The sequence below is a fragment of the Acanthopagrus latus genome, chromosome 23 (genome assembly GCF_904848185.1).
Source record: "Acanthopagrus latus isolate v.2019 chromosome 23, fAcaLat1.1, whole genome shotgun sequence".
In the NCBI taxonomy this organism is placed as follows: Eukaryota; Metazoa; Chordata; class Actinopteri; order Spariformes; family Sparidae; genus Acanthopagrus; species Acanthopagrus latus.
In genome coordinates this window covers 15,341,699-15,362,651 of record NC_051061.1, presented here as the reverse complement: position 1 = coordinate 15,362,651, position 20,953 = coordinate 15,341,699, and the positions used below count along the sequence as shown (strand labels likewise).

Here is a 20,953-nt window from a genome sequence, read left to right as displayed (position 1 = left end):
CATAATCGCTGGAGCGTTCAAAACTCGCTTGCTTGTCACGACAGCCAGAATGTTCAATTTGGTATCACACAGGTTGGAATCTCTGCAGCCGGTGGCGTGCTGTTTCGCCATCAGATACGGATCAGGGCTCAGTTAGGGCCTCGGAGGCTGTGGAGAGTTCAGTCTTGAGATAGCGTGTGAAGACGGAGGAGGAGGTGGGGGGAGGATGTAGGAACAGTAGGAGGAGAAAGGCAGGCGGTGTGTTCTCAACACCACCGGCGTGTCTGCCCCACTTCCTCTCACCACGCCGTTCCGACTCAGCACGGCGATGGCAGAGGTTTCGCCCCGGCACAGCGACTGCCGCCGAGGCCCCGGGACCTGAACATAACCCGGGGCAGAGAAGAGCGCCTGCACGTCTCTCAAACTAATATGCCAGCGCAGCATAACACACAGCAACGCAAGGCGGAGCACAGGAGGAGAGAGCGGTCTCAGCCACGGGGCAGAGGCAAGGAGTACTAGATGGCAAGCTCTCTGTCTTCATACGAGGCGCATTAATCCTCACAGTGGCTCCCATCTTTATTCATTCATCGGCCTGTGGTGTCCACTCAATCAGTCAGTTAAAGGCTGGCCTGATGGAGCGAGCCCTGCACACCCACCACGGCGAGGGAGGGGAGAGGAGAGAGGAGGTTATACTCCACGCTGTATAGCCCGAGCAGACACTGCAGCACAGAGATACAAACAGAGTGGGTTGGGGAGGAAGAGGAGGAAATGTAAGTTGGGGGGGGGCTCGTTTAAATAATGAGGCAAGGAGGTGGAGTGAAGTGGTGGTGGTGGTGGTGGTGGTGGTGGTGGTAGGGGGGGGCTGAGACAACTGGAGGTGAAAAGAGAGCAGAGATTGAGAGGTTCAGAAGTGAAGGAGGGGAAAGGAACCGTCAGTATCAAAAAAAAGCAAAGCGATAGGGAGAGATCCAGGACGACGACAACACCTCCACAGACTACTGAGGTATGTATGTGCGAGAGAGGCAGGCAGGGAGGGAGGGAGGGAGGGAGGGATGTGGTGCTGGAGAGAGTGTGTGAGAGTTAGAGAGAGGGGAGGGATATCCACTGCACTGTTGTGTGACTGGAAATTTAATAGAGAGAGGGAGGGAGGGAGGCAGGAAGGCAGCAGGGGAGGGAAGAGGAGGAGGAGGAGGAGAGAGAGAGAGAGAGGGAGAGGAAGGAGCGACGCAATGCAAAAAGCAGCAAGCGAGAGACGCTGTTGTTGGAATTACAGAAGAGCGGGACAGACAGAACCGCGAGACCCTCACTGCAGAGAGAAGTGTGGGGGTGTCTGGAGCTGGTGGAGGTGGTGGTGTGTGTGTGTGGGGGGGGGGGGGGTCAAGTGAGAGAGAACATATAGTGCATAAAGTGGAAAGAGGGCGGCCGGGGCCACGCAGAGTGTGCGGCGAGGAATGTTTAATGAGAGAGGAACAGGTTGGCCACCCTGTTGCTGCTGCTGCTACTGCTGCTGCTGCTGCTGCTGCTGCTGCTGCTGCTGCATCCAGACTAAACATGCAGGGGTCAGCCATTACCTCCACCCTCCACCCCCCCACTCCTTTATGTCCTGTGTGTGTGTGTGTGTGTGTGTGTGTGTGTGTGTGTGTGTGTGTGTGTGTGTGTGTGTGTGTGTGTGTGTGTGTGTGTGTGTGTGTGATGGAGGGGGGAACACGTGTGTGAGGAGTGTGTGTGCGGGAACACGTGCCAGTGATGGAGAGCTGGTGTTGAGGTGGAGAGCGATCCTCTGAGTCTGGATATAGAACGTTATCAATCCAGCACTAATCACCCGTCTGAACACACACACACACACACACACACACACACACACACACACCCTCCTCCTCTTAACGCCCTGCTGAGGTGATTGACAACTCAACCCTGATCAGAACCTGCAACCTTAACCTGACCTTACACCTCACCACCCCTCACCCTCATTAATTATGCAACCCCTCCTCTCATCTCCTCTCCTCTCCTCTCCTCTCCTCTCCTCTCCTCTCATCTCCTCTCCTCTCCTCTCCCTCCCTCCCTCTCAATAAGATCAATAAGAATTTCCTCCTTCGACCAACTCCCCCCCCCACCACCACCGCGCACGCCACACATATGATGGGAGCTGCAGTGGCGGGGCGGTGCTGTACAGGTGGGGCTCGGCACTGTGGTGGTGGTGCTTGAGCGTTGCCAAGGGAACCGGCCAAGCATCAAATGTTCCCTGTGAGAAGCTGTAAACACCAACACCACCACCACCATCACCACCACCATACTATACTATAGAGAGCATGTGAGAGGAGAAAAGAAGACTGAACTGGAATCAGCATGATGATGACAGTGGATGTTAATGAAGTCATCTCATTAATATCTAAGCCTGTGTGCAACCTGCATGTTAATGTGGACAGAAGTCACTGGTGGTGCTTACACCACATATGACATATAAGAAGGAAACAGGGAAAAGAAGCAAAGAAAATGGAGTGAATAGATGAAGTTGCACGCAGAGGCGGTGGTGGTGGTGGTGGCTCCATCATCCACCTGAAGATTTCTGAGACAATTCTCATTACCAGCGGTGGCAGCGCAGCGCCTGGAAAAGGGTGAATCAATCTGAGGGAGAGAGTGAGACAGAGAGAGAGAGAGAGAGAGAGAGAGAGAGAGAGAGAGAGAGGGGAGGAACAGTGAGGGAGACAGAAAGAGAGAGAGAGAGAGAGGAGGAGGAGGAGAAGACAGCGTCGGCGGCGGCTCTGCAGTGGAATACGCTGTTATTTGAGGGAAGGTGAGAGCTTCCTCTCTCTCTCGGAGTAAAAAAAGAAAAGAAAAAATAACCCGACCAGCGCGCCGCCGCTGCTGCTGAGCGTCTTTCAGTCAGGAGGACTTTGAACGCAGCATCCTTCACGACACACTCCCAAAACAAAAAAAAAGGTGAGAGCCTCGATGACATTCACGTTCACACTGGGCATGCAGATCCGCGCGCGCGCGCGTGTGTCTCTCTGTTTGTGTGTGTGCGCGCTGCTCTCGTGCTGTTGTTTGTTTGGTGTGCGCGTGCGCGTTTGCTCCACGCGCAACAAACTACTAATGCGTTTTGTGGAATGGCAATCCGCATCCGTAGAGCTGATGTGCGGTGTGAAGTATCCTGTAATCCGGTGACTGCAGGGGCTTTGAAAAAGGTGGCTGATATCCAGGAATTACATGTATGACGAGACGTGTGTGTGTGAGTGTGTGTGAGTGTGAGACAGGGACAGGGAGAAAGGTAAATAAATTGATTTGCATGACGGGCACAATTCAAACTTTTCCCCATCTCTCTCTGTTCATCTGCGTGTTTGTCAGTAACCTTGGCCATGAGAGGAGCATCCACCGGAGCACAAGCTGTTGACAGGGCTCATAACATTTGATCCGGCTCTCACTCGGACAGGCTCCCTAATCTTGGGGAGGGGGGGCATTTTACACAGTGTTAATTTGTGCATTGGGGTTCAGTTGCCCTCACTACCCCCCCTCCCTCCCCCCAGCTGATGACCCTCAAGATTTGAGGAGGGAAGAAAAAAAAATGCGCAGGCACCTTGCAGCTTATGCGCGGTGGGTTAAGCTCTGAGTCAGAGCCCGGGGCCCCTCCGGCTGAGAACAAGGAGCAGATAGATTAGGACTGATGAATGAAGATCTAGTGCCTCTATCTGCAACACAATGATACGGTTATGAGAGGATTTAAATGCTAATGTGCAGTGTTTCAGAGAAATCCGAACAGGGCTGGGACTGCTGGCGGGAGGAGGAGGAGGAGGAGTAGATTGCTTGGCAGTGTGTGTGCTTTGGACCAGCTGGATGATCTCCTGAGTTTTAAGATAGAGAGAATAAGTTATTAATGGGGTGTTGGAAGGTGAAGTGGGGCACTGGGGCAGGATTAGACAAGAGAGAAGGATGTGTGTGTGTGTGTGTGTGTGTGTGTGTGTGTGTGTGTGTGTGTGTGTGTGTGTGTGTGTGGAGGGAGGGGAAGGGGGGGGGGCACTGTGAGTGAGCCCCCTCCATCACCGAAGAGGAAGGAGGAAGGAGTCGTTCCTGTTGGACACATTACTGTAAGATGGCTGGTGTCATTTAAAATATTTTGTTACCCCCTCAGGCCGATCAAGCACTCCACTGTTTTGCTGCACAGCATTTAACGTCCTGTGATTTTTTTTTTTTAATTCACGCAGCTGTATTAGATTTAAAGCTCGTTACAGCACCTGTAAACTTCTCCGCCATCAAGCGAACGACCATGACACATACCATTTACGGGCCCCCCCACCACCCCTCGCTTCACGGCACATTCCTCCCATTAGATCACGAAACAGGACCCCGCAGATGTAAAACTTTTAAGAGGACGGTAAGCTTTTATGTAGCCTGTAAAAGTATGTATTTTATCCAATCATATTTTTTGGGCTTCGTGTTGAAATAGTGAGGCTTGTTTTTTTTCCCACAATGGCACCGGCATTTGGCGCGAGGGGCCACGGCTTGTCACATGATATCACATTTAATGGCAAGGTCCCCTCCAGCTCGGGGCAGCGCTTCAAAATATCAAGACGTCTCCGCGCTGCAAACGAAGCGAGGCCAAAATGTCAGTGGAATTTGCTCATGTTGAACTTTGCCACTGCCCTCCTCCCACAGGCTGCAGCACAGTCGGAGCGGGCCAGGTGGTTGCTAAAAGGCAGACGTTTATGCACACAAAAGCAGGAAAGTGGTTGATTCAGCGCTTGAGAGATTGTTGTTTTATGGATGTGAGTTCTTACGAGCCTGGTTCTTGGGAATTTGGTGGCGGAGGAGCTCTGCTGAATTAGTAAAAGGCCTGGAAGTGGCACAGCTCAGGTCGAGTCTCCCTCTCAAAGCCTGGAGGATCAAAGTCTCCTGACTCTTGATATGCATGTTATTAAAATTGAACAATGTCATGATTGACCAGGAAAGGTTAACACGGATGCAGGTGGGATGTTTTATTCAGCTTGTTCACCCTTTAAGGATTCTGCACCTGTAACGGGCTCCATGTTTGGACCGTTCCACTGGCGAGCTGGCAAGTGGTTCTTCCGAGTGCGATGTGGTCATGTGCGCCATGTGGGAGCAGCGTGGACGCCAAAAAGAAGTTGTTTCAGAAGAGGGTTTTTAAACAACATGTTGAAAGCTGTTTCCAGTATGTCAGTAGCGCGCTCAGGGAAACATTTTTTCTGATAATTCCAACAGAACGTGAATGGTGGTCAACCAAAGACAGCACTATTGTTGTTGAACCTTTTCACAATTAAAACAGCCGATCTGCTTTTTTTAATTCCTCAGTGGCTGAACTACTAAAACAAAGGATATACTGAACCTTTGAACTCAGAATTTTGACATTTACAATATTAATGAGGTTACAATTATTTTCTTTCCCATAACTGAATAAATAAGCTGTTGTCAGAGTTAAAAAAAAGTGTTCTTTAAGCTAGAATCTAGAAAGGTAGCTGGGTCTGCCAAATTTAAACACAGTAAAACAGTGTGAAACTGTGTTGTCCTTTACGGTCATTTTGTTGATTCAGCCATGAAAAGAAGAGGGTTTGTTTGAAGGCATATAAACGATCCTTCTCTTCTGACTAAAATGTCCTCTCCAAAACTACATACTGCACCTTTTATTTGCCAAACACACACATGTCCCACAAACACAAGCGCCAACTCCTTCCCGTGTCGCAAATTAAGACCCGGCTGAGCGATTTCAGTCATTTGAGGAATCAGGCCAGGCTGCTCTTTAATTTTCCGAGGCACACCACTTATGCATGGCCGATGAGCTTGATGAAAACAAGCAAGCAGGTTAACAGGGACATGGTAAATTACACCTGCACACCTGGCCTAGAGGGAAGGTGTGACTTTGAGATAATGCTCAGCCCCCATACCGCTCCGACGCTGCTGGAATTGCGGTAGCCGCTGCGGATTATTTCCGGGGGGAGAGACGTGGAAAAGTCACGGCAAATCCTCCCGAAAACAAACACATGGGGGTGGGAAAGGGCACGAGAGGAGTCCGGCATATAAATGATTCCCCCCTAAAATATTGCCCAATGTCAACTGTCTTGCGCGTCGGCTCTGAAGCGAAGCAGCTCCGCTTCCAATCTGGTTAAAGTATGGTTTGCCTTTTCCTCGTCCCCTTACTGTACTTAAAAGGACAAGGGACTGCATTAATTCTGAGGGACGTCTCTGTCGCAACATTAGAATGCGAGGAGAGTAACTGTTGCCCTAAATTTGGTGTCTGCGCGCGTTTGTGCATGCATATGTGTTTACGCACACACTCATGTCTCGGGCAGCGAGCGGGAGTGGGACAGATTATAGATGACACTAAAACTGCTCTAATCAGGGCAAGCTGGTCGCTGATCTCTTCATAGGGCGAGGGTGTCAGTGATTGATGGCCGCGCGACTTGCTGATGTACACAGGTTGAAGGGTGAAGAGAGAGAGAGAGAGTGTCGCTCATCAGCCGACGAGAAAAAGCTGAGGATTGTGGGAACAACCTCCGGCTGTTTCTTATTAATGCAGCACGACGATGCCCCCCCCCCCAACTGAGACACTGGGATCGTATCACACATGTCCCTGCCGGTCGCCACGTGCTCACGCCGTGCCTCAAACCCCGGGACGGGAGATCTGAGATTCTGTTTTTGCGCATGATATAACACAATTTGAATGTGGGTAACCTGGGGGGCTGGGACTGCATGAGCACTGACCCGTCCTCGGCAGAAATGCGAAGCGGCCTATGATGGCGGGGTGGATATAATTAGCTGTGATTGGTTTGATTGAGTCCCCCCCGTCCAGGCCCGGGTGTTGGCCCTTTGGGGATCATGATGGCTGTCCGGGCATTAATTATTGAATAATAGTTGGAAGAATGGCAATGGTTAATGACACAAAATGAATGCTATAATCCATTGAATTGACATAATTAGTAACGGCGAGATTTCCCCGAGGAATATATTCTCGTCGTGACCCAAAGTGCAGAGGGACGCCTGAGAAATGGACACGGGGCGATTCCTTTCCCTCATGAGCTCATGAATGTGCCATGAGAGAGAGCGGACGAGGCGGTGCCCGGCCAAATATCCGATCATGTGTTAGTAAAGATGGTCTAAAAAAAAAAAAAAAAAGTAGCGACTCATCGCAGAGAAAGCAGTCAGGACACGGCTCGGTTCAGGCCATTTGAAATGAGCTGGCCAGAGAGAGCGGTCAGCCCTGCGTGTCTCATATTGAGTTTGGCAAAGAGGAGCGATATTATCTTCTCCTGGTTAGATTAAGTATTAGTAAATGTGATTGGCTAATGAAGGCGGTCAGGCCTCAGTGACCACCACGCTTTGCAGCCACTGCCGGCTTGGCTGCGTATAGGCACAGAGTCTTGAGGGAGTTTGTCTCGGGTCACTGGCGGCATAAGAGCTCAATACAGCATTGCAGAGTCAGGCTGGGGCCTTTTCCTCTGTCTGCCTCACTGACTGGCTGGAGGCACAACCGTAGTAGCATACTGATGCTGACGATGATGACAGTATAAATATTGATGATATAGATGGCAGCAGAAGCCGTAAACATGAAATTATAACCCTTAATGACCAAAGTGTGACGCTTAACGGTTTTTTTTCCCTCTCTCTCTCTCACTCTCTCCTCGTTGTGTTTTTGTTTTTGTTCGCTCGCTGTGATTCAAGCCTGACACAGACAGGTTTGGCTTTCACGGGTGCTCGGAGGGATCACGATGAGGCGCCTGGAGCGGCGTGTGGGCGCACTGTCGCACAAGATGACACGTAATCAGACGTCCTTTTTTGGATCCTTATTGGAGCCTGTCGTGTTTTTTTTAAGGAAGGGGTGGAGGTGGAGGTGGAGGTGCTGATGTCACGGTGAGATGGTGGCTCCAGAGGAGGAGGATGAGACATGCCAGCAGTGATCCCTGGAGGCCGCTAACAGCCACAGAGGAGGTAGTTAGTGAAGGTACGCGCCATTGCTGTGATAAATCACAGATCCAGCCGCGTGGTTAGGACGATTCCTCTCAGTGCCATCACGTGAACCTGTACATGCCTTCACTGTTTGGTTTCCTGCTCCCCAGACTCCCAGCGTTATGTGTAGAGTGTTGACTCAGTTGTACTAGTTTATTTATATATTTGCCCCTCTTGCACTTTTCTCATGTGGTACCTTTGGATTGGGTGGTGCAGCGGTGAGGCGGTCAGGCTCATATTTCCCTGTGTGGACCATTGAAACAACGGCTGTTGATTGGTATGTTAGCGATGTCATACCTGGAGCTTGAATGAGTCCTAAATTGATTTTTTTTTCTTAGAAGTTGTTTAATAATGCTTATTTGGAACATTGAGAGAAAATGTTCTTTTCAGATGTGTTCCAGTGGTAACCGTCCAATAATACATCAAACTCAGAGGTGAACTGGGGGACATGTCCCCAACACTTTTTGAAATGGACGATTGTTACCCCATCGTTTTTTAAAAGCATAATTTGTTGAACATGTCCTGATACATGAAATGGACCTGATGCTGTTTGTGGGGTTGAATTATGATGTCATTTCAACCAAGGAAAAGTGTTATTTCTTCATTAGATAGTAGATCAAGAAATCAGAACACATTAGATGGTAGCCAGATGGCTTGTGTAGCTAAGGTTTGCAAATAAGCCACCTATAGACTGTAACCAGAAGTACACTAAAAGTCATACCAGAATAAAAATAAAGATATCGTGCTAAATTAGTGCTTTGGTAAAAGTGAAAGTCAAAATGCATAGTCCTTGAGTAAAATATTTTTTATACTATTTCAGAGTATCTTCTAGCAATACATGAATGTATTTAGTTATTGTATGTACAAATAACAGAAAATTATATATATTTTTACATATATGTACTGTATGTACTGTTATACATGCTAGCCAGCTTGCCCCAAGCTACTCTGTGAGCCAGGAGGCAATAGTCCGACAGTAAACAACTCGAACATCCCCCCGCGCTCCGACCTCCCAGTCCAAGCAGAGTCTGCCAATTGGTAGCTGCACAGCTAATTGAGCTAACTAGCTAATGGCAGCTACTCTGAGCATTGTATTGCACCTTTAACTCTAAGTTAAGCATTTTATTACCAATACTTATTATACAGTGTTACTCAATCTGACAAATAACACGTAGCTAAAGCTATCAAGTTCAATATATGCCTCCATAATGTAGCGCAGTGGAAGGATAATGCTGCGGAAAAATGGAAATACTCAAGTAAAGTATCTCAAAATTGCACTTATGTACTCTAGTAAATGTCCCCAGTTACGTTCCATCGCTGGCTGCAGATCACAGTAATTGTGTCAGTTATCAGTGGGAAATGTTGCCTCGTGGAAGTTTTGTGAGGCAGACGCAGACTCGATCCAGGGACTTTTTCCCATCACACTGCAGGGTCTTCTGAACTGACGCCCCGCTATGGGAGCTGCAGAGCAGGGCCGCGGACGCCCCGAGCCCCCGCCAACGTGACAGAGACACGCAAGACGGTGAGTGGTTACTATGGCAGGTTACTATGGCAACCTCAGGTCTCTGTGAGAGCTTCCATTTCGCACAGCGTGGGAGAGAGAGGGAGAGAGACTGAGGGGTGGAGAGAAGAACCCGCAGAGAGGAGAAGGGTGGAGAAATCGGCAGAGGAGGTGAGGTGTGGAAATAAACATGCCTTTAGGTGTAGGGGGGGAGGGGCGGGGGGGCGGATGCGGAGGAGAGACGAGGGGAGTGTGAAAGAGGCAAAGTGATGGAGAGGTGTAAGTGACGGGGTGAGATTGAGGTGTGAGAGGAGCAGATCGAAGGGCAGTGGAGACTGTCACGTGGCCCCGTTAGACCAGATCTGCACTGCATCCACGAGCACGCCGGAGCATTTCACCGTCAGCTTGTAATCACTCGCTGCCGCACAGTGTGTCTCCACTATCTCCTCCCTCTCCTCCCCCCCGCCCCACTCCGTCCTCACCTCTCTTGATGTAGTTGGCGCGGCGCTCGGCTGCGAGAGACACTGTGTCAGTCTTGGTGACTGGTCTCCATGGAGACGTCCATCAGTCAGTCCGTGTCAGTGTTCCGTGGGCAAAGCCTTATCGTGTTTGTCAGTGTGAGTGTTTATCTGTCTGTGTATTAGTCAGTGTGTCACTCACGGGGAAGGCTGGGGCGAGGCCTGAATGGATGGAGGCCAGCGGAGTGTGTCTTATCACGCATGCACGCACCGCTTGTTTGTTTGTTTGGAGGGCGACAGCCATTTATACATAAAAACTGTAAAGTCAGGAGCACAGTCATGGGGCAGGACAGACGGACACATTATTAAAGCTTATTCAGCACCGCTCCACGTGTTGCACCGCACCGTCTGAATGTTTGTTTCCCTTTTTCACCTCTGAAATCCTAATTAAGGCTCGAGCCCTGTTACAGTTTTAAAATCTGTTGGCTGTACGCTGCAGAGAGCTGCTGATGTTGCACTGCTCCTCTTTTCTTCTGCATCTCTTTAAAGGGGCACTCTGTAGTTTTTTTTTTTTTTTAATGCCTCAACAAACTTGATAAAAAGATTGACCTTAAATGACAGCGCAATTTTATACTGTATTACTTTGTTTATGTGTGGCGGACCCTGCCGCAATTCCATCTTCAAACGGTGCTCCGGGGACTTTAGTTTCCTCTGAGAGCGTCTTGTTTATTCAGTTGTGGAAAAAAGGGAATATTTCTGAGATTGCCTCATTACCTCATTAATATTGTACATTTTTAAATTCTGTGTTTGATTTCTTCTCCAAAAACTACACAATGCCACAGCATGTCACAATGTGCAGCAGCCGACACTGTCACAAAATTATGTTACTGATTCATGAAAGTGCCACAATGCTTTTTTGTGTAATTCTCTCAATACTCTCAGTCTTTGCAAAGCCAACTAAAGATGCCAGGGCCCCAGTGTTAAAATGTTTCAAATGTGCCTCAACATTTTTGGTTTGCACTGGTGCGCCTGAAATGTAGTGTTTTTTTTTTTTTATTATTTATTGTTGCTGTTGTTATTATTATAGTTATTTCTTGTTACTGTGATTTAAGAAAAATAAATCCACCTGTAAAATGTGTTACTGGGTGTACCAAAATGAAAAATTCAGGCACTCCAGTGTAACCAGTCCAAAAGGTTAGTCTAGAGCCCCGGGTACACAGATGACGATCCAACAGTCTACATCATAATTATTTCTGGTCAGCTGAGTTGTTATCATAGCATTTGCATACAAGTTTTCACTTGTCCCCATATTTCCGTTTTCGGTTTTTCTTTTTTTACCTCCAAAAATGTAGCTGGCACCTGACTCTCCTGTATATTTTGTTGTTTTCCTACCTGTTCTAGCAGTCAGCATCAAGTGCCGTATATTCTTTGATTCAGGAGAGCTTTAAGTTTCAGTCGGGTTCATATAAAGTCCAAATTTTACATAGAATCTCAGATGAATTTACCAGAATTTAAAAACACATCACTCAAAATATTGGTGTTTTTTTTTTTTCCTTTGAACTGAGATGTAGACTCCGGAAGATTGTTCTTCATATTTAAAAAGATCTCCATTTTTGTCTACATCTGACCCTTCTTAAACAAGTTTGTCACTTATTACAATATTATCATATTACATGTAGATGAAAAAAACATTCAGAGAGAATAGAGAAAGCTTATCAAATCTTAACAAAGGACACTGAAGCAAAGTTGACTTTTTTCAGAGACATATATTTTATGTTAAACACAAACAACAAAAGTAGCGTGGCTACATCCGTGTCCTGTTGGCCCAGGGGAAGAAACTGCGTGGGTTCCCTTCACCGATCGATGTGATGTCATCGTGGTCACTACTGAGCCCCCGAATGCCCAAACAAGACATGTCTTTTTCTGGTTGTTGCAGTTATCACATTTATTTTTGCCTTTATTCTCGTTTCTTTGTCTAGACTGCGAAGCAAAAAAAGAGGCCACAACTCTGTCTGCACGATCCGGCATGACAACCTTGACTTTGACCTTGAGTAGTGAAGCAACATGTGTGATGACTTTACTTATTGTCATTACAAACACGTGTGTGTGCACTTCGAAGGGTGAAGAGAGAAAAGGTGCTCAGGTGGAGGACTCGGGCTGAGTTTTTGTATGTGTGTGCGTGTGTGTGAGTGAGACTTGACTTAATGTTAACTTTAAAATACTGTTAACTCCAAAGTGCTGCTGCTGCACAGCATCAGTGAAGTGAAGTGAAGTGACTCCCTGCTCCAATTAGAGAATCAGTGAGCTGTGTCCTGGTATGTGCCTCTGCAAACTATAAAGCCCCTCAGATGGAGAAATGCATTACACTTTTTCCATTTGCAATGCCGAAGGATCAAATATTTACTGTAAATGCTCCCCCAGAGAGTCTACGAGATGTAACCGTAGTAGGAAATGGTGCTAAATATTAAATCTGGCAGAGCACAATGTGTTTTAGTCAAATATTTGTATTTTTAAGGTTTGTGTGGGAGTAGTTGTAATTGCTGTAATTGCCAAGCCCCATTTCTTTGTGCTGCTGTGAAACATTCTCCATGAAACTAATGAAATTGATTTCAACAACGTATAGTAGTCATCATTAATAAATGGTAAATGTATAGTTAATTTAACTTGGCTTAATAGTCATTTCACTGTTAAAGAATAAAATCCTTCATAAAATATTTATCAAGCAATTGTTTGTTGCTGTAATTGTAACTGAACTGACTTTCAGGTTCATAATTGTATTTTAGGTTACTACTAGAACAGGTTTATATATACCTCACCTGTCTGCTCTATTTTAGCTCCTGTGCCTTTAAGGCCCCTCCTCCTGAACACTCAGTCTCCCCTGATTGGTCAGCTAACATGTGTCTGAGTCACCTCTGCTAACAACATCACAGAAACTGTGCTAAATCAATTCCTACTTGCCAAACTAGCTGTTAGAGCCATTAATTATGCACGTGTGATCTGGTAACATAGAGTGAAGTTACAAAGTCACAGAATTATAGACGGGACTATTGTCGAGGCGTTTGAGGAGCAGTGTTTTCTGTGGGAGAGAGGAGCATCTGTTTAAGTGCTTTTTTACTTTTTGAAAAAACAAGATAAGGCATATTAGGTCTCCTTTAACTTCAGTTAGGTAAACTTAAATGTATTATTTATTAATTATGGCTATTATAAAATGTTGCCATCTTTTGTTATTGTTTTATAAAAGCCAACATCTTCATCATCAAACATCAAGTTCTTATTTGATGACGTAGTTCAGGCTGCATTCACAGGCAATGCTGGATGGATGGATGGATGGATGGATGGATGGATGGATGGATGGATGGATGGATGGATGGATGAATAGATAGATAGATAGATGTGATGATTTGTGTCTGTGAGCAAACTGTGTTTTGTCCCTTATCTTTATTTGTAACCTGAACACATTTTTATTGCAACCTCTGCTCATGTAAGTGATACACAGGCATAAGCATAGAGTCCTGTAGCTTGTACTCTCAGATATATTACAGCAACTTCTTATTTTATTTTTTATCTTAAGATACACACACTGAGTGCAGCACAAGCTGACCCCATCAGAGCAATGTCACAGAGCACACATCGCATGGAGTCAGAGTTGACACGCCACAGTTTGACCTCCCAAAAGCAATCGCATGCACACACCCTCTCATGCTTTCTCCTGAGTGAAAAAAAAAAATAAAAAACATTTAAAAAAGGAAAGCGAGGGCAGCGTGAAATGCTGAATCAAGTCCTCCTCTCCAAAACAGCTGGGAGCAACAAACGCTCAGCTCAGAAACACTGGCAAAGGGTTTTAGATCAACCCAGAAATCGTGCAGTTTACACTTGCTCTGTAAATGGCTGAGAGACATTTTGATTAGCTGCTGGCTTTGCACCCCCCCCCCCCCTGCACGCAGGAACCGAGTGTATCAACACGCTTAACAACCTTAAATACGGATTAATTGTTCGCAAAAACCAGCGTCCTGACCAGGCAGCGCCACAGAACGGACAGTAATAACTGGATTTTTATTTGAAGTTGAGAGCTGGCGCAGTGAATGTGAAGATGTTAACATTAAAAAAGACTTTTATCCCAGCATGTAATGACAAGTACTATGAAGCCCCCAGCTAGGGATTTGAACATGTGGGGGTAGGTAATGTGATGTCTGTTAATGGGAGTGCTTTAGCAGGGTGATGAACACAGTGACTTTTAATCTGCAGCTCTTGGCCCCCTCTGAAGGAGAGGAGGTCCCCGCTCCTGTAGGAGCAGTTGTGAATAGATCAGAGCTTCTCTCCGCATCCTGCATCCTAATGAGAGCAACGGCGCGTCTTTGGACATTTTGAGTGGGAGGGCGAGGTAGGAGACAGATACAGTGCAGAGGGGGCTGCAGTATATCCTATTTGACAAGGATGAGCGGTGATTAAAAATGTGGAACGCCGAATGCTCCGGTTTAAGGAACCTCATCAGGCTGTTTGTGCCGGTTTCTAAAAATAAGCGGTTCATTGTAATATTGCTCCAATAACCGAACGAAAACCGTTTTGTTTTTTTTGTGGTTGCAGGGAAAACAAGTGCTAAAATGTGAGGGTGTAGCTGCATGTCCTGTCATGAGATCACATTAAGAGGCTTAATAAGTACGCGGGGAAGGAAATGAGGAGGAGTTTCTGTCTAATTAATAGTTTATCAGACAATCAGGAGCTCAATTGACCTTCTGTACAGTCAGTTGAGGGGTAGGGAATGACAGATTAGCTCAAGTGCTAACAAGGCATCAAAAGTGCGTCCACTGCAGTGTGGATATGTATTACAAAAAGATTAAACCATATACCTGTGTACAAGAAATCAGTCTTATCATGAAGCCTGTGGTAATCCTATATGAAGGAAATACAGCTGAGCTTGTAATATATTATAATACACTTTAAAGGATAAGTTCACCAAAAAATGTTCATGGTGGACGTACTCACAATCACACTTAAGGAAATTCAGAGGTCAGACCAGAGTGAAGATTTTAACTATAAAAAGGTGTAATAAGGTCCATTTTGATTTCACCTGATGAACGGTACTGAGGTTATTTTTATCCATTTAATTTGAACTTTTAGTTGTAATTCTTTTAAGTTTAATTGTCCATAATCATTTCTGGAGGACTTTCTCAAAGACTCTAACTCACTTTAAAAACACTTTATTTACACCTGAAAGTGTCGCTGTAGCTGTTAAGCTAAATGTGTTAGCTGTCCTGTCTGAACTGGGTGCAGGAGTTTGACTGCAAGCCAAGTGTGTAAATAACATCTTTACAAATGAATTCATGATCCCTGTGCTCCCGGAGACTTGGATCACACCGGACAAGCTGTATGGAGTCATTTTACGTTTCCCCATCCCCAGCTACTTTAGCTGACTATGAACAAACTTTCCTTTTGAGGTGAACTCTTTCCTAAACACAAGTATCTGGAAGGATTTCAAAGTAAATGGGACTTTGAGAGCATAGTGTTTCCTAAATTTGACACATTTCCATCTATAACTGAATGTTCACATAGTTATATGATCCGAGGTGGATGGCGAAAAAAAAAGAGGAGACTACTGGGAGGAAAGTGTCGACATAGTGGTGTGCCATCGAATCACTATAACTTTGCCAAGGCTGCACAATCTGTCAACTATTTGTATAAAATGTATCCGCCCGCCGAGCCAGACATGTATCAAAAATACACACAGTGATAGAATATTGTGAGATGTATCCAATGTTTTTTAATTAAGTCAATTTGTTCATGAGCAATAAACTGAACTGTTAAGAAATGTCCTTAAAACAGATTCCCTGGATCTGCATCAAAAACCAATTACTTGTTCCTTGGCCATTTGCTCTATCTTCTAATTTGAATAGTTTCAAATTCATCCTCCAAATTAACAGACATGAAAAAAAACAAAACAAAAAAGAAAACTCATTTGGTTTTCATTCACAGGTACTGGTTTAAAATAACAGTTTTGCCTATTTTTGGCTTTTATTTCTTAACAGTGTTTTGTTCACAGCCTGAAAATGAAAATACTGTTGTACTGATGATAGTCCTGGTCCATTTTCAAAGGAGTTTATTGTCAAAAATTCATTAATCTAAGTGATACTGAACCAAATTTAATTTCATTTTTGTGTTGTTTTTTTTTTTGGTTTTTTTTTTTAGACCTGTATTTTGCCTGCTGCTTCTTCAGAATGCAATATTTTGATTGGGACTTTAAAGTCCTTTGACACAGATTCCCTATTCTTCATAATCTGTGCACAGAAGTTTGTAAATAATTGTAATACATAGCTCAGGATCAGAGATCGGCAGTAATTTAATTACTTTGGAGTATTCTGTCATTTATATCTGGTCTGGCCAAACACAATAAGATGTAATTTGTAACAACATACTTTTAGAGCTTGTATTAGTGCACTGAAATACTTAAAATACATAATTTTATATGTAATTTATTTCTCAAATCAGACACATTTTTAATCCTCAAATTTAAACTGAGGAGAAGAACAGTGCAAGTGGAACCACGATCACCTAAAATGATCTTGAAGAGTGACACTGGGAGTCGTAAGGGAATGTTTTGTTTTTCTACCAAGACATGCTATTGTTTGCTTGTAAAGTTGACAAATTAAATGACTGGTCTTCTTGTCTTCTGGAGGAAGTAGTGCATCACCATGGCCCAAATGTTCAGTTCATTTCATTTCATTTGGCTGATTGCTCACTCGGTCAGTCAGTGGTCACTTGGACTGAGAGAAAAACACAGAGCATGCATCCCGGAGTCAACGGCCTCCTGATGGGTGATTTTAAATCTGTGGAATTAACAGAGCTCATCTTTTCAAGTAGCTGAAGTCAGACCAATATTGAGGTTTAATGCCGATTTATTTGTGTAGAACTGTGTGTGTCTATTGACAGGATGGTAAAATACAGGCTATGTTATGCAATACATTACCCTCTATGTTTAACAAAATGTGGAGGAAGCCTGTTTCCTATCTAAACCAACGTACACTGAACAACATGGATGTACTTACAAGGTTGTATAATAGAAAGACATAAGCATGTGTGATTGTAAGTGGAAGGGAGGGGAAGAGCGAGGGCTAAGTAAAAAGTCTATGTGTGGCAAGTTCCATTTGAAAGAAATTGGAAAGTTGTGTTGACTTTACAGAACAAGAGAATTCTGACGGAAACTGAATTGTGAGTTAGGTAACCATAAGGATTTAAGTAAAACTGAAAAAATACCAAGTTTACTATGCTAGAAAAGTTTATTTAGTTTAAATCTTTACAACCTCAACTCGTCTTCTCAAAGTCAATCAACTAAAGGGCCTGTGTCCACGTGGCATGTGTTTCTGAACAGAAAGGCTCTGGTGAAGTCACTGTCACTCTTTTTCTATTTCCTGGCCTAGGGCGACACTATTTGCCATATTTTTGTCTCCCATGGATGACGTCATGCACCCACAAATTAAAAACTAACTGTTAGTAAACCACAAACATACATACATTTGATGAGCCAGTGTCTGTAATGTATAGGTTACTTTTTTCGATGTCTTTGTTTCCGTCTCTGCTGATGCAGGTTAAGGTAGTGCCATGTTGCAGATACTTGTCTCCCCCTCAGCGTGCTTAAGGTGTTTCCATTGTTGGTTTGTTTCATCTGTCATAATAAGGAATGTTGTTCGCAACCATATTCCCCACGTCCTCCCCCACTAGCTCTTCCCATTACAACCCACTTAATAACCTCAGCCATCAAACACAGATTGAGTTAATAGGTAGGCCAACTCAAGACTTTCCAAAACAGGAAACCTACACTCCAAACTGACACGCATGATTTCAGCAAACACACACACATACATGCACGAGTAAACACACACACACACAGACTTTGGAACGATTACTAGAAGTTACACGATCGTTAAGAAAGATACAGAGCAATGAGGCAAAGATCATCTTGACATTTTGGTGGTGGTGCAGATCATCCCTAAGTATCTGTGTAAGCAGCTGAACACACTTTTTGCAACCCCGTCTCTGTGTGGATGCGTCTCAGAATTTTGGCTTCAATATATGCAATTTGTATACGTCCTCTACGACATCGACAGGCACCACTGATTCACCTGCTCTAACATCTGACGTCTGTGGATGTTTCAATAACCTGGAGGGGGGGCTCCTTCTCCTGAGAGCCAGACATGAATCAGGTAAAACAGAAGCAACACAAAGGACATTAGTACGCTATTAGTCACACTGCTTACAGTGTGTTTGTGTGTGTGTGGGGGCAAGTGACGTCAGGGCTTCATTCACCAGCAAGGCCAGTGCTCGTCCAGCTTTCTTTCAGTGCCAGGGGGTGGGAGGGCAAACACAGCGGAGGAGGCCGGTAGAAGAGACAGAGGGAAAGGAAGTGGGTGGCTTCCTCCTTCCTACCCGGAGACAATACGACACAGCAGCGTCTCCCCCCCACTCCTCCTCCCATCGCTCCCCGTTTAATACCAATTCACAAGCACCTTCTGTCATCGCCCTGTATTCCCCTACCCCCAGCCTCCCTCCACGATCATTAAAAGGAGAAAAACCCCTGCGTGCCTGGGCTACTTCTACAGGAAAAGAAATCTCTCTCTTTTTTGTTTTCCATTAAATCAGGGCTTCTGTGTCCTGATGCAGAATTCCCCCTTTTCCATTTTTTAAAAGCCCCCCCTGGTCTTTTCATCCCAAAGTCAATTCTGCCTGGCAGTTAGTCACATGCTTTAAATGTTTATAAGTGCCTGTGAAGAGTGTAAGCCTAAGTGTGATAGACTACCCTGGGACCAGGACGGGGGCTGCGTGAGTGTGAAAGGAAAAATGAGGCTAGATGAGCAGACTGGGCTAAAAATTACTGGCGGTTGATAGCAGACGGTGGACGGTCTGGATGGGATTATAATGGGCTGATTATGGTGAAACTGTGTCCGTGGCGGGATTAGTATCTGACATGACTGGAGAAAGGGAGCTGAAGCAAATGAAATGTGGTATTATTTTAACTTCTTACTGCAGTTTTTGTTTTGTTTTGTTTGGGTTTTTTTTTTTAAGCTTAGGTGGCACAGTTTATATTTAGTCCGGCCTCTGTGAACTGTATGTTATTCTGCATGAGCTGCTTTGTTTCCCTGCTCGGGACAAACAAGACATCGCAGGCTGAGTGAGGAGCGCCTGCCTGCCTGCCTGCCAAGTGAAAATTTAGAGGTTGTTTTATGTTAACCAGCAGGCACTGAGGGTATCATATTAGCGCTGATTTATCATATCCTAAATTTGTCGGCTTCTTATGAGCTGTGCGGCACGGAGATCACACTTGCGATAGAGCAGCTCCGCCTCGACCCGGGGAGGCCCGGAGAAATGAACGTCTGGGAAAGTGAGAGACCTCGCCGCGGCCTCAGACTTGATTGTATTGTGGTAAGTCAGACTCCCCTCCTCATAAGAGGCAGTGAGATGAGACTGATTTGGTTTGGCGCTTTGTGTTTCGCATGCAGTTCACTGGAGGGGCCAGCGCCTCTTTGGGGTATCTGAATCACTTTAAGAAGGGATGATTGAGCTGATCTGGTGTTTAGAGGACGCCGTGTCCGCCGGTCGGATCGCTTTCAGATGATGAGAGGTCTGACATCCAACCGGCCACCGTCCCCCGGTGGTCGGTTGGATGTTGCAACACTTGGCTAATCACAAACTGCACGTTTATTATTTTGAACTCTCCTGAAAAGCACCTCTTAAATGTGGGACTGGGAAACAAAATCAGACATTTTTAGAGCAGTATTTTCTATCTAAATACTTATTACCAAAACTGACATAAGAACAATATTGTCAGGATGATTATGCATATTTCCACAAAACATTACCACAATGAGATCTGCAATAAATAATCATCAGTAATAGGGATATAAAGAATATAAAGCCAAATACCAAAACAAGTACAACATTCTGGTAAATTCATAGAATGACATCCTTTTACTGTAATGCAGCCGGGAAAGACCACACTTATGCCTAAATAATATATAAATATCATGATAACAATATAATATTGGCGTACTTCCCAGCTCCAACTAAAAGGGTCCCTCGCAGTGATGATCCGGTCTGGACTCTGCAGCTCTACGGATCTTTATCTTTACAAGTTCTTCCTTTTACAAATGAAAAGTTGAATTCATAAGCAATTAAACATACTCTTGCTTACTCTCTGACTGCTATTTTTTTGCTGTTGTCACAATCACTCGGCATGTTGGTGAAATGCTTAATGGTTGCTTTGCTTTTAGCATTACGCCATAATCGCAGTTTATATCCGTGATGGCCACCATTCAGCAAACGTTACATAAAAAGACCTCTTTCAGTTTGTTGTTTGGGGTCTCTGATCCCCAATTTTGCAGTTTGTGTTTACTTTCAGCAGAGCTGCAGCATCATGTACACTTGCTGACCTATAATATTGAATTTTTCTGTATTGTGGTTATTCAAATGTACATATTTCAGATTTTTATCAAGTTTCATGTCTGGCAGGATGTTATATTTTCTGCGTGTGTTTGACCCGCAAAACCCTTAGTTTTTCATTCTTTACAAGGTCATTGTAACTATAATAACAATAATAATCCTGTAGTACCCTATACCATGACCGTGACATTGTGATATTTACTGATGGTTATCATACGATGGTTAGTCCTTCTCTCGCCGCTCTCTGAGCATTGTTCTTGCCCACGGCTGTCAGCTGTTTCCTGGACAGACAATCTAAACACCCACTGTACATTCGCGGCTCGGCACCGAATAGCAGACGGATGTGAAAATAGAAAATCTTGGGGCACTTATCAGCTTTAAGCTCATGTATTTTTTTCCTCAGGAAATGCTAGAGACCTAAACAAATCTACAAGTGGAGTAAGACTCACATTTTCTATTTGTGGGAATCAACATGTACTCCAATGTACGCTAATGGTGCTCTGCATCTGTTGCATCTGATAACAAACAAGTCAGTCATCAGCTTCAACTGTAAAAATAAATCTATGTCCTGTTCACTCAAATGGGGATTTTTTTTTTTTTTTGTATTTTTAAAGCAACGGTATGTAACTTTCAA

General features: G+C 44.9%; 1 protein-coding gene across 2 annotated transcripts in view; it reads left to right on the top strand.

The window, feature by feature from the left end:
* Nucleotides 1–2,661: 2,661 nt before the first annotated feature.
* lrrc4ba (leucine rich repeat containing 4Ba) overlaps nucleotides 2,662–20,953 on the top strand; it is a 42,827-nt gene continuing 24,535 nt past the window's right edge. The window contains exon 1 of one of the 2 annotated variants that reach the window (XM_037090207.1): nucleotides 2,662–2,919. The gene's annotated coding sequence lies outside the window, so the exon portion shown is untranslated. Of the gene's footprint in view, nucleotides 2,920–9,277; nucleotides 9,605–20,953 lie in introns of those variants that run through there. The other variant, XM_037090208.1, reaches the window with a different exon arrangement.